The sequence below is a fragment of the Scyliorhinus torazame genome, chromosome 2, assembly GCF_047496885.1.
Source record: "Scyliorhinus torazame isolate Kashiwa2021f chromosome 2, sScyTor2.1, whole genome shotgun sequence".
NCBI lineage: Eukaryota > Metazoa > Chordata > Chondrichthyes > Carcharhiniformes > Scyliorhinidae > Scyliorhinus > Scyliorhinus torazame.
In genome coordinates, this window is record NC_092708.1 from 330,639,158 (window position 1) to 330,652,118 (window position 12,961).

Sequence of the window (12,961 nt, forward strand, 5' to 3'; positions counted from 1 at the left end):
GGTGTGGGAGGACGTACTGAGGGTAGCGAGGGTACAGAATGTACACTGGGTGCGGGAGGAAGTACTGAGGGTGCGAGGGTACAGAATGTACTCTGGGTGCGGGAGGAAGTACTGAGGGTGCGAGGGTACTGAATGTACTCTGGGTGCGGTGGGACGTACTGAGGGTAGCGAGGGTACTGAATGTACTCTGGGTGGGGTAGGAAGTACTGAGGGTAGCGAGGGTACTGAATGTACTCTGGGTGGGGTAGGAAGTACTGAGGGTGCGAGGGTACTGAATGTACTCTGGGTGCAGGAGGAAGTACTGAGGATGACGAGGGTACTGAATGTACTCTGGGTGCAGGAGGAAGTACTGAGGATGGTGAGGGTGCAGAATGTACACTGGGTGCGGTGGGACCTACTGAGGGTAGCGAGGGTGCAGAATGTACTCTGGGTGCGGGAGTAAGTACTAAGGATGGCGAGGGTGCAGAATGTACACTGGGTGCAGGAGGAAGTACTGAGGATGGCGAGGGTGCAGAATGTACTCTGGGTGCGGGAGGAAGTCCTGAGGATGTCGAGGGTGCAGAATGTACACTGGGTGCGGGCGGAAGTACTGAGGGTGGCGAGGGTACAGAATGTACTCTGGGTGCGGTAGGACGTACTGAGGGTAGCGAAGGTACAGAATGTACTCTGGGTGCGGGAGGAAGTAATGAGGATGGCGAGGGTACAGAATGTACTCTGGGTGCGGGAGGAAGTACTGAGGATGGCGAGGGTGCAGAATGTACTCTGGGTGCGGTAGGAAGTACTGAGGGTGCGAGGGTACAGAATGTACTCTGGGTGCGGGAGGCAGTACTGAGGGTGGCGAGGGTGCAGAATGTACTCTGGGTGCGGGAGGAAGTACTGAGGATGGCGAGGGTACAGAATGTACTCTGGGTGTGGGAGGAAGTACTGAGGATGGCGAGGGTGCAGAATGTACTCTGGGTGCGGGAGGAAGTACTGAGGATGGCGAGGGTGCAGAATGTACTCTTGGTGCAGGATGAAGTACTGAGGATGGCGAGGGTGCAGAATGTACTCTCGGTGCGGGAGGAAGCACTGAGGATGGCGAGGGTGCAGAATGTACTCTGGGTGCAGGAGGTAGTACTGAGGGTGGCGAGGGTACAGAATGTACTCTGGGTGCAGGAGGAAGTACTGAGGGTGGCGAGGGTACAGAATGTACTCTGGGTGCAGGAGGAAGTACTGAGGGTGCGAGGGTTCAGAATGTACTCTGGGTGCGGGAGGAAGCACTGAGGATGGCAAGGGTACAGAATGTACTCTGGGTGTGGGAGGACGTACTGAGGGTAGCGAGGGTACAGAATGTACACTGGGTGCGGGAGGAAGTACTGAGGGTGCGAGGGTACAGAATGTACTCTGGGTGCGGGAGGAAGTACTGAGGGTGCGAGGGTACTGAATGTACTCTGGGTGCGGTGGGACGTACTGAGGGTAGCGAGGGTACTGAATGTACTCTGGGTGGGGTAGGAAGTACTGAGGGTAGCGAGGGTACTGAATGTACTCTGGGTGGGGTAGGAAGTACTGAGGGTGCGAGGGTACTGAATGTACTCTGGGTGCGGGAGGACGTACTGAGGGTGCGAGGGTACTGAATGTACTCTGGGTGCGGGAGGACGTACTGAGGGTGCGAGGGTACTGAATGTACTCTGGGTGCGGTAGGAAGTACTGAGGGTAGCGAGGGTACTGAATGTACTGTGGGTGCGGTAGGAAGTACTGAGGGTAGCGAGGGTACTGAATGTACTCTGGGTGTGGTAGGAAGTACTGAGGGTGCGAGGGTACAGAATGTACTCTGGGTGTGGTAGGAAGTACTGAGGGTGCGAGGGTACTGAATGTACTCTGGGTGCGGGAGGACGTACTGAGGGTAGCGAGGGTACTGAATGTACTCTGGGTGCGGTAGGAAGTACTGAGGGTGGCGAGGGTACAGAATGTACTCTGGGTGTGGGAGGACGTACTGAGGGTGGCGAGGGTACTGAATGTACTCTGGGTGCGGGAGGAAGTACTGAGGATGGCGAGGGTACAGAATGTACTCTGGGTGCGGGAGGACGTACTGAGGGTGGCGAGGTTACTGAATGTACTCTGGGTGCGGGAGGACGTACTGAGGGTAGCGAGGGTACTAAATGTACTCTGGGTGCGGGAGGACGTACTGAGGGTAGCGAGGGTACTGAATGTACTCTGGGTGCGGTAGGAAGTACTGAGGGTGCGAGGGTACTGAATGTACTCTGGGTGCGGGAGGACATACTGTGGGTAGCGAGGGTACAGAATGTATTCTGGGTGCGGGAGGACGTACTGAGGGTAGCGAGGGTACTGAATGTACTCTGGGTGCCGGAGGAAGTACTGAGGGTAGCGAGGGTACTGAATGTACTCTGGGTGCGGTAGGAAGTACTGAGGGTAGCGAGGGTACTGAATGTACTCTGGGTGCGGTAGGACGCACTGTGGGTGCGAGGGTACTGAATGTACTCTGGGTGCGGGAGGACGTACTGAGGGTAGCGAGGGTACTGAATGTACTCTGGGTGCGGGAGGAAGTACTGAGGGTAGCGAGGGTACTGAATGTACTCTGGGTGCGGGAGGAAGTACTGAGGGTAGCGAGGGTACTGAATGTACTCTGGGTGCGGTAGGACGTACTGAGGGTAGCGAGGGTACTGAATGTACTCTGGGTGCGGGAGGACGTACTGAGGGTAGCGAGGGTACTGAATGTACTCTGGGTGCGGGAGGACGTACTGAGGGTAGCGAGGGTACTGAATGTACTCTGGGTGCGGGAGGACGTGCTGAGGGTAGCGAGGGTACTGAATGTACTCTGGGTGCGGGAGGACGTACTGAGGGTAGCGAGGGTACTGAATGTACTCTGGGTGCGGGAGGACGCACTGTGGGTGCGAGGGTACTGAATGTACTCTGGGTGCGGGAGGACGTACTGAGGGTAGCGAGGGTACTGAATGTACTCTGGGTGCGGGAGGAAGTACTGAGGGTAGCGAGGGTACTGAATGTACTCTGGGTGCGGGAGGAAGTACTGAGGGTAGCGAGGGTACTGAATGTACTCTGGGTGCGGTAGGACGTACTGAGGGTAGCGAGGGTACTGAATGTACTCTGGGTGCGGGAGGACGTACTGAGGGTAGCGAGGGTACTGAATGCACTCTGGGTGCGGGAGGACGTACTGAGGGTAGCGAGGGTACTGAATGTACTCTGGGTGCGGGAGGACGTGCTGAGGGTAGCGAGGGTGCTGAATGTACTCTGGGTGCGGGAGGACGTACTGAGGGTAGCGAGGGTACTGAATGTACTCTGGGTGCGGGAGGACGTACTGAGGGTGCGAGGGTACTGAATGTACTCTGGTTGTGGGGCTGCGATGTCCGTCACTAATAGTGGCCGAGCAGCACCACTATGACCAAGCAGACCAAACCTTAAAGGACATATCTGCCTGATTGGGCCTATAGCAAGTGGTAAGGCAACCAACAGTGGGGAAAAACCGACTTTATCTCCTGACTAATCTATCTGTCACAGATGCAGCTGTCCTTGACGGTATTAGTAGGAGTGATTGCCACACAGTTTTTGTGAAGACAGTCTCAACTTCACACTGAACTTCACCATTGTATTATGTAGCACCACCACTGTGCTCCAGCAGCTCGAAACTGGGCAACCATGAGGCAATGTGGGTCAGAGCAGAGCTGTATTCAACCACAATCTGTGACCTCATGGCCTGGCATTTCCCTCACTCAACATTACCACTCTTAAGATCCGGCCTGGGCCCAATGACAGTTGTTTAAAATAGACTAAATTTGAAATCTCAGTTCCTTAACTAAAAGAATAAAGCCACAAGGTTCCATGGTTTTAAACAAACAGATTTTCTTTTTTTTACTATAGAAGAGTCAACAAAGCCAACACTAAATTCGATCTATCTTCTAGTCTAATATCTTGAATAAACATACATTAACTGGCAACTGGTTGAATATGAACCATGATTGCACAATAAATGGTAGATAAAACTACGACCAACTTTACAAAGTTACTTCATAGTCCACTCAGATTTTAGGGATCAGTGAGTCACAAAGCCCTTCAAACTCTTCCTCGTGAGGGATTTCAGCTTCTTTCCTTCAAAGAGGCAGTTGTACCTCTAGCTGACACTGGCTCTAATTAACACGAGTTCCACAGGTACGATCCTCACCACAAGGCACACTATTCCAGACCCCTCTCGGCTCTGCTACCAGATACAGCTCCCTTGGTCTTTTCCATCTGAGTTGACCTTCTTCAAGACTGCGTGACAATGCGATGTCCAGGCTGCACTGCAGCCTTTATACACAGACACGGTCTCAGCTGAGCTGCTGTCAACAACTTCAGCTTGGATTCACCTGTGTCCTGTTAAATCTTTCAGCAGGGTTCAGCCTCTGCCCTAAACTTGATACACTCTGTACCTTAAATGTTACAACATCTAGTTAGCCAACAGTTGCTAAATGATAATGGCTCAACACCCTCACAACATCAAGCTAAGGGACTAACCCTGGTTAATGCAGAGTGCAGGAGGGCATGCCAGGAGCAGCACCAGGAACAACTACAAATGAAGAATCGACCTAGTGAAGCTTTAACAGCACCATATTCTTCTGTTTTAGTTGTGTCGTCTTCACCGGCGAATATCCATATCCATCAGCATATATATGGGTGCTGCTAACTAAACCAGGCAGGACCTGCTGAGGTGGTCATCCTGATACTGAAAGCCAATAAATGGAAATAATTGAAAGATGGGTCCTGAAGATTTCTGGTGATGGGCCTGTGACTGTTTCCTTTGGCAGCTTGTTCCAGTGTGGGATTGTCAATGGGAAGGAAGATAGTTGATAGACTCTCTCGGGGATAATTGGTCTTTTGTGGTTTGTGTGGATGACCACCTCGTGTTTTGTCATTGCCTGAGGGGATAAGGTTTCTATTTCTGTTCATTCTCACCAGTCGGTTTGATATTTTATAGAACATGGTCTGTCTGTTTTTCTCCCTCCTTTGCAATAGCGATTCCCATTCCAAATCTTTGATGAAGGATGTGCCAATGGCGTATTTCCCATACTGATTCGAGCAAAATCGATCACATCCACGGATCTTTTCAATCTCTTTTATATTTCTCAGCAGATAAGGATCCAGCATGCAACTGGATACTTCCGGATTGGATGAACAAATGCCTTGGTAAACGATAATTCTGATAGTTTGTTCCAATACCAAAGATTCTTCCTCAGAAATCCAAGAACCCAGTTTGCTTTGAATGTTAGTTGCTGAATGTGGAAGATCGTTTTAACATGAACTCCAGGTTTGGTTGTGTATCTACCTGTTGGAGAATTTGATTACAGAACTTATCTGTTGGTTTTTTTGTTGGTGATGTGTATCATGTGGCATTGAACGCCATCTCACATTGATCATGCCATTCGCACAGTTCCGCAAGATCATCATGCAGTGACTTGATAAGATCTTGTGTTTTTCTTGATGTGTAAGCCGCCTAGTCATTTGCAAACCTGTGGAAGCATCATGTGATATGATTGGACCTAAGCACTGCAGTCCTGCCACATTCAGTTGTGAATGTTGTTGGACAATTAAACAGCTAACTGGAGGAGGAAGCTCCACAACTATCTCCATCCTCAATGATAGAGGAGCCCGGCACGTTCGTTCAAAATACAATGCTGAAGCATTGGTAAACATCTTCAGCCAGAAGTGCAGTGTGGATCACAACCTCATCTTGAGATCCCCAGAATCACAGATGCCAATCATCAGACAACTCGATTCACTCCATGTGATATTAAGAAACAGCTGAAGGAACTGGATACTGCAAAGACTAAGGACCCTGACAATATTCTGGCAGTAGTATTGAAGACTTGTGCTCCAGAGCTAGCCGTGCCCTTAGCCAAGCTGTTGCAGTACAAATGAAACACTGACATCTACCCAACAATTTGGAACATTGTCCAGCTGTGTCCTGTCCAGAAAGAGCAGGACAAATCCAGTCTGACCAATTTCAGCCCCCATCAGCTTTCTCTCGATCGTCAGCAGTTGATGGTGCCATCAAGCAGCATTGTCACAGCAATAAGCTACTCACTACTCAGTTTGGGTTCCACCAGGCCCACCTGGTTCCTGACTTCATTACTGCCTTGGTCCAAACACAGACAAAAGAGTTGAAAGCAAGAGGGGAGGTGAGAGTGACTGCCCTTGACATCAAGGCTGCATTTGACTGATTGTGGAATCAAAGAGCCCAGCAAAATTGATAATAATCTTTATTATTGCCACATGTAGGCTTACATTAACACTGCAATGAAGTTACTGTGAAAAGCCCCTAGTCGCCACCCTCCAGCGCCTGTTCGGGTGCACAGAGGGAGAATTCAGAATGTCCAGTTCACCTGACAAGCACGTCTTTCGGGACTTGTGGGAGGAAACCGGAGCACCCGGAGGAAACCTACTCAGACACGGGGAGAACGTGCAGATTCCGCACAGTGACCGAAGCTGGGAATCAAACCTGGGACCCTGGCGCTGTTCTATTGAAGTCAATGGGAATCAGAGGGAGAACCCGCCACTGGTTGGAGTCATGCCTAATGCAAAGGAAGATGGTTCTGGTTGTTGGAGGTCAATCATCCCAGTTCCAGGACCACTGCAGGAGTTCCTCTGGCTAGTGTTCGAGACCCAACCATCTTCAGCTTCGTCATCAATTACTTTAAATGACCTCTTTTCCATCATAGGGTCAAAATTGGGGATGTTCACTGATGATTGCACAGAGTTCAGTACCATTTTCAACTTCAGATACTGAAGCAATCCATGTACATGTGCAGCAAGACTGGGCAATATTCAGGTTTTGATTCATAGTTGGCAAGTAACATTTACATACTTTCGATCATAAAAATAGGAAATAGGTCATTCAGTTCCTCGACACTGCTCCGCCATTCAATAAGATCATGGCTGATATGTTTGCGTTGAGTTCCTCGTTCCCCATCTACCCCAATAATCTTTGAATCAGTTGCCCAACAGGAATCGATCTATCTCTGCCCTAAAAATATTCAGCGATCCCTCTTCCACAGCCTTCTGAGGCAGAGTTCCAGAGTTGTACACCCCTCGGAGGAATTTCCCCTCATCTGTGTCCTATTAGGCCGATTCCCAATTTTAAAACCATGCTCTTTAGTTCTGGACTAGAGGAAACATTCTTTCAATGTTCATTATGCCAATACCATCCAGGATCTTGTATATTTCAATCAAGTCATCTCTCACTCTTTTAAACTCTAGTGGAAACAGGTACAACTTTTCCTCCTAAGACAACCTGCTCATTCCAGGTACCAATCCAGTAAACCTCCTTAATGCATGATCAATCACTACTGAAGCAAGATTGTAGTCCAATTGAAGGCTTTAATGAACAAGTAGCTCCGGTACAGAATGACTGCTGTGGGTGAAACACAGACTCTTATGCTCCGCTTACTGGGCGGAACCAGCAGACATGTTCTACCAGTCATACTACAGTATAAGGTACATCCCACCTAGGTACCGTGATACCCCTAATATAGCCTACCACATTCACCCCTTGTTTAAAAAAGAGTCCGACGGGGGTGGTGGCCTTGCTTTTGCAGTGGTAGAGGTTATAGCGGTACCCTTTGGTGCCTTTACATGCAATACACAGATTTACAGACAATTATTTACAAGTTCATTTTACAATGAAGCTATCAGCCGGTCGCGGGCCCTGGTCGTCCTCTGCGATCGTCGCAGTCCCGGCGGTGATGCTGGCGTTGGCTCGGGCATCTGTTGCTCTGGGAGTGTGTCGTCTTCAGCTTCATCGCATCCGGATGGGGCCAGTGGGAGGACGGATCCTCCTGGGAAGGGGGCTGCGGTGGTGTGCGCCGGTGAAAAGATGGTTGGGGTTGGTGGTGGGGATCCAGCGGGGGCCGGATCCCGGAGGGAGACCGTGTCTTGTCAGCCGTCAGGGTGCACCACATAGGCATACTGGGGGTTAGCATGGAGGAGATGTACCCTCTCGACCAGTGGGTCTGACTTGTGGGCCCATACGTGTTTGCGGAGTAGGACAGGTCCAGGGACTGCCAGCCATGTTGGGAGCGAGGTCCCCGAGGAGGACTTCCTTGGGAACGCAAGGAGATGTTCATGAGGTGTTTCGTTGGTAGTAGTGCACAGTAGTGCTTTTTTAACAAAGTCATTGCGTCATCGAAACCGTCCGCGTCTTCGATAAGCATGTAGATTTCTGGGCTCACCCTTGAGTGGAGGACTTGCATTTTCTGTTCCTCTGTGGGGGTAGTCGGGGCCGTCCTGGTGTACCCGTTGAAACATGCCAGCCAATGTTTAAACGTTGCTGCTGCATTTGCCGCGTGGGGGTTGATTTGTAGACACTCTGGCTTGATGCCGGCGGGAACGGCAGAGGCGCCGTTATCAACGCCCCCAAACTAGTGCCCTTACATGATGCCGCCTCTACTCGCTCCCACATCGACCCCCTCCCCCAACTATCCATTTCCTAATGGAGAGCTGCCATTCTTCAATCTTGTTCAGTAAATTGATGCACGATCAATCACTACTGAAGCGAGATTGTAGTCCAATTGAAGGCTTTAATGAACAAGTAGTTACCCCAGCAGCTCTGGTACAGAATGACTGCTGTGGGTGAAACACAGACTCTTATGCTCCGCCTGCTGGGCGGAACCAGCAGGCAGGTTCTACCACTCATACTACAGTATAAGGTACATCCCACCAAGGTACCGCGATACCCCTAATATAGCCTACCACACTCCTCTGAACTGCTTCCAATGCATTTACATCCTTCCTTAAAGAGAGACCAAAACTGCACACAGTATTTGAAATGTAGTCTCAGCAATGCTCTGTGTACGTGAAGCATAACATCGTTATTTTTATGTTCAATTCACCTTGTAATAAAGGATAGTATTCCATTAGCCTTTTTTTAAAATAAACATTTTATTGAGGTACTTATGGTTTTATAACAACAGAAGAAACAGTGTACATACAAATATAAACATAGTGCAAAAGCCGTCTTCCTCCCTCACAGGTCCCACCTTTTCTAACACCCTACTCGAAACTGAACTAAACCCCAAACCCCCCCCATTCTGCTGACTGTTAATTTTCCCCGAAGAAGTCGACGAATGGCTGCCGCCTCCGGACGAACCCTAACATTGACCCTCTCAAGGCGAACTTGATTTTCTCCAGACAGAGAAAGCTCGCCATGTCAGTTAGCTAGGTCTCCGACTTCGGGGGCTTTGAGTCCCTCCAAGCTAGCAGTATCCGTCTCTGGGTTACCAGAGAGGCAAAGGCCAAAACATCTGCCTCTTTCTCCTCCTGGATTCCCGGGTCTTCCCACGCTCCGGAAATCGCCACCTCTGGACTCGGTGCCACCCTTGTTTTCAACACCTTGGACATGACATCCGCAAACCCCTGCCAGACTCCCCTAAGCTTCGGACATGCCCAGAACATATGGACATGGTTCGCTGATCTTCCCGCACACCTTGCGCACCTATTTTCTACCCCAAAGAACCTGCTCATCCGGGCCACTGTCATGTGGGCCCGGTGAATAACTTTAAATTGTATCAGGCTGAGCCTGGCACACGTTGTGGACGCGTTGACTCTGCTTAATGCGTCAGCCCAGAGACCATCCTCTATCTCTCCTCCTAACACCTTTTCCCATTTGTGTTTCAGCTCCTCGGTCTGCGTTTCCTCTGACCCCATGAGTTCTTTATAAATGTTTGAAACCCTCCCTTCTCCCAACCACATTCTGGAAACTACCCTGTCCTGTATCCCCCTTGGTGGTAGGAGTGGGAAGGTTGAGATCTGCCTGCGTAGGAAGTCCCGCGCCTGCAGGTACCTAAACTCGTTCCCTCCCGTCAATTCAAATTTCTCCTCCAACTCCCTCAGGCTGGGAAAGCTCCCCTCTATAAACATATCTCCCATCCTCTCAATCCCTGCTCTTTGCCATCCCCGGAACCCCCCATCCAGCCTCCCCGGGGCAAACCGGTGATTATTGCAAATTGGAGACCAGACCGATGCTCCCTCTGCTCCCACATGTCTCCTCCATTGCCCCCAAACTCTCAGGGCTGCTACCACCACGGGGCTGGTGGAGTACTGTGCCGACGGGAACGGCAGAGGTGCTGTTATCAACGCCCCCAAACTAGTGCCCTTACATGATGCCGCCTCTACTCGCTCCCACATCGACCCCCCCCGCCGCCCCAACTATCCATTTCCTAATCGTGGCTATATTCGCCGCCCAATAATAATTACTAAAGTTTGGCAGCGCAAGCCTGCCCTCCCCCCGGCTGCGCTCCAGCATCCCTTTTTTGACTCGTGGGGCTTTACCCGTCCATACAAAACCAGAGGTCACCTTATTGACCCGTTTAAAGAAGGACCGTGGAGTAAAGATGGGGAGACACTGAAACACAAACAGGAATCTCGGGAGGACCGTCATTTTCACTGTCAGTACCCTCCCAGCCAGTGATAGCGGGAGCGTGTCTCCCCTTCGGAAGTCTTCCTTCATTTGGTCTACTAGTCAGGCAAGATTGTGCTTGTGTAGCCGTTCCCAATCCCGTGCCACCCGGATGCCTAGGTACCAAAAGCTTCCCCCTAACACTCTAAACGGCAGCTCCCCCAATCGCCCCTCCTGCCCCCTTGCCTGGATCACGAACATTTCGCTTTTCCCCATGTTCAATTTATAAACCGAAAACCGGCCAAAATCCCCCAGAATCCTCATAATTTCCTCCAACCCTTCTAGTGGGTCCGAAACATATAAGAGCAGGTCGTCTGCGTATAGCGAGACTCTGTGTTCCACCACCTCCCGGACAAGCCCCTTCCAGCCCCTAGAGGCTCTCAACACAATTGCCAGCGGCTCTATGGCCAGTGTGAACAACAGCGGGGAGAGGGGGCATCCCTGCCTCGTCACCCGGTGCAGCCTAAAATAGCCCGATGTCAACCTGTTCGTCCGAACACTTGCCACAGGCACCTGATGCAGCAGTTTAACCCAGTCGACGAAGCCCCGTCCAAATCCAAACCACCCCAGTATCTCCCACAGATAATCCCATTCCACTCGATCAAATGCCTTCTCTGCGTCCATTGCGACCACTACCTCCACGTCCCTATCCTCTGGGGGCATCATAATTACATTCAGCAGCCTCCTTGTGTTGGCTGTCAACTGCCTCCCCTTAATAAATCCGTCTGGTCCTCCCCAATCACGTCCGGAACGCAGTCTTCAATCCTTGAGGACAAGATTTTGGCCAACAGTTTGGCATCTACATTTAGTAGGGTAATCGGTCTATAGGATCCGCATAGCTCCGGGTCCTTATCCCGCTTCAGGATCAGTGAGATAGTGGCCTGTGACATCGTCGGGGGATGCCCCCCTGTCTCCCTTGCCTCATTAAATGTCCTCATCAGCAGTGACCCTAGTATCCCAGCAAAGCTTTTGTAAAACTCCACTGGGTACCCGTCCGGTCCCGGGGCTTTACCCGACTGCATGGCCTTCAGCCCTTCTGCTATCTCTTCCAACCTGATCGGGGCCCCCAGCCCTTCTACCAACTCTTCGTCAACCTTCGGGAACTTCAGCCTCCCGAAGAATTGCCTCATCTCCTCCGGCCCAGCTGGGGGTTCCGACTCATACAGCCTACTGTAAAACTCCTTAAACGCCTTATTAACCCCTGCTGAATCTCCAACCAGGTTCCCATCCCTCACCCTTACTTTCCCAATCTCCCTGGCTGCCTCCCTCTTTCTGGAGCTGCTGCGCAAGCATTCTACTGGCCTTCTCTCCATATTCATACATCGCCCCCCTCACCTTCCTCAGCTGCTCCAGCACCTTCCGTGTAGTTAACAAGCCAAACTCCGCCTGTAGCCTCCGTCGTTCCCTTAGAAGACCTGCCTCTGGGGCCTCCGCATAACCCCTGTCGACCTGTAGTATTTCCCTTATCAATCAATCCGTCTCTGTTCAGTCTACCTTCTCCCTGCGGGCTCGTATCGAGATCAGCTCCCCTCTAACCACCGCCTTCAGCGCCTCCCAGACTATTGCAGCTGAGACTTCCCCCGTGTTGTTAACTTCCAGGTAGTTCTGGATACATTTCCTCAGCCGCCCACACACCTCCTCATCTGCTAAACGTCCCACGTCCAGCCTCCAGTGCAGGTGTTGGCCACCTTCCTTGCTCACCTGTAGGTCAACCCAGTGCGGGGCATGATCTGAGACTGTGATTGCTGAGTAGTCAGTGTCCACTACCCCCATCAGTAAAGCCCTATTCAAGATAAAAAAAGTCAATCCGGGAGTACATTTTATGCACGTGTGAGTAGAAGGAAAACTCCTTCACTCTCGGCCGCCCAAATCTCCATGGGTCCACCCCCCATATGCTCCATAAACCCCTTTAGCTCCTTTGCCATTGCTGGCACCCTGCCTGTCCTTCCGGTCTAGCCCTGGGTCAATGACTGTGTTGAAGTCGTCCCCCCCCCCCCCATGACCAACTTATGCGCATCCAGGTCCGGGATCTTCCCCAACATCCTCCTTATGAACTCCACATCATCCCAATTTGGCACGTACACATTCACGAGTGCCACCGGCTGCCCTTCCAGCTTCCCACTAACCATGATGTAACTGTCTCCCACATCCGCAACTATTCTTCCCGCCTCGAATGACACTCGCTTGTGAATCAGGATCGCGACCCCTCTAGCCTTAAGAGTCCAGCCCCGAGTGGAAAACCTGTCCGACCCATCCCTTCCTTAATCTGACCTGGTCAGTTACTCTAAGGTGCGTCTCCTGCAACATTGCCATGTCCACCTTCAGTCCCCTCAAATGCGTGAACACGCGTGCCCTCAAACCGGCCCATTGGCCTCTTCCGTTCCTTGTGATCAGCCTGGTTGGAGGGCTTCTCGTCCCCCCCCCCCCCCCCCCCTCTGCCGATCAGCCATCACCTTTCTTGGGCCAGTCTCCCAGCTCATGCCCCACGCATCCACCGGCCTGCTCCCAGGCAGCCTCCGT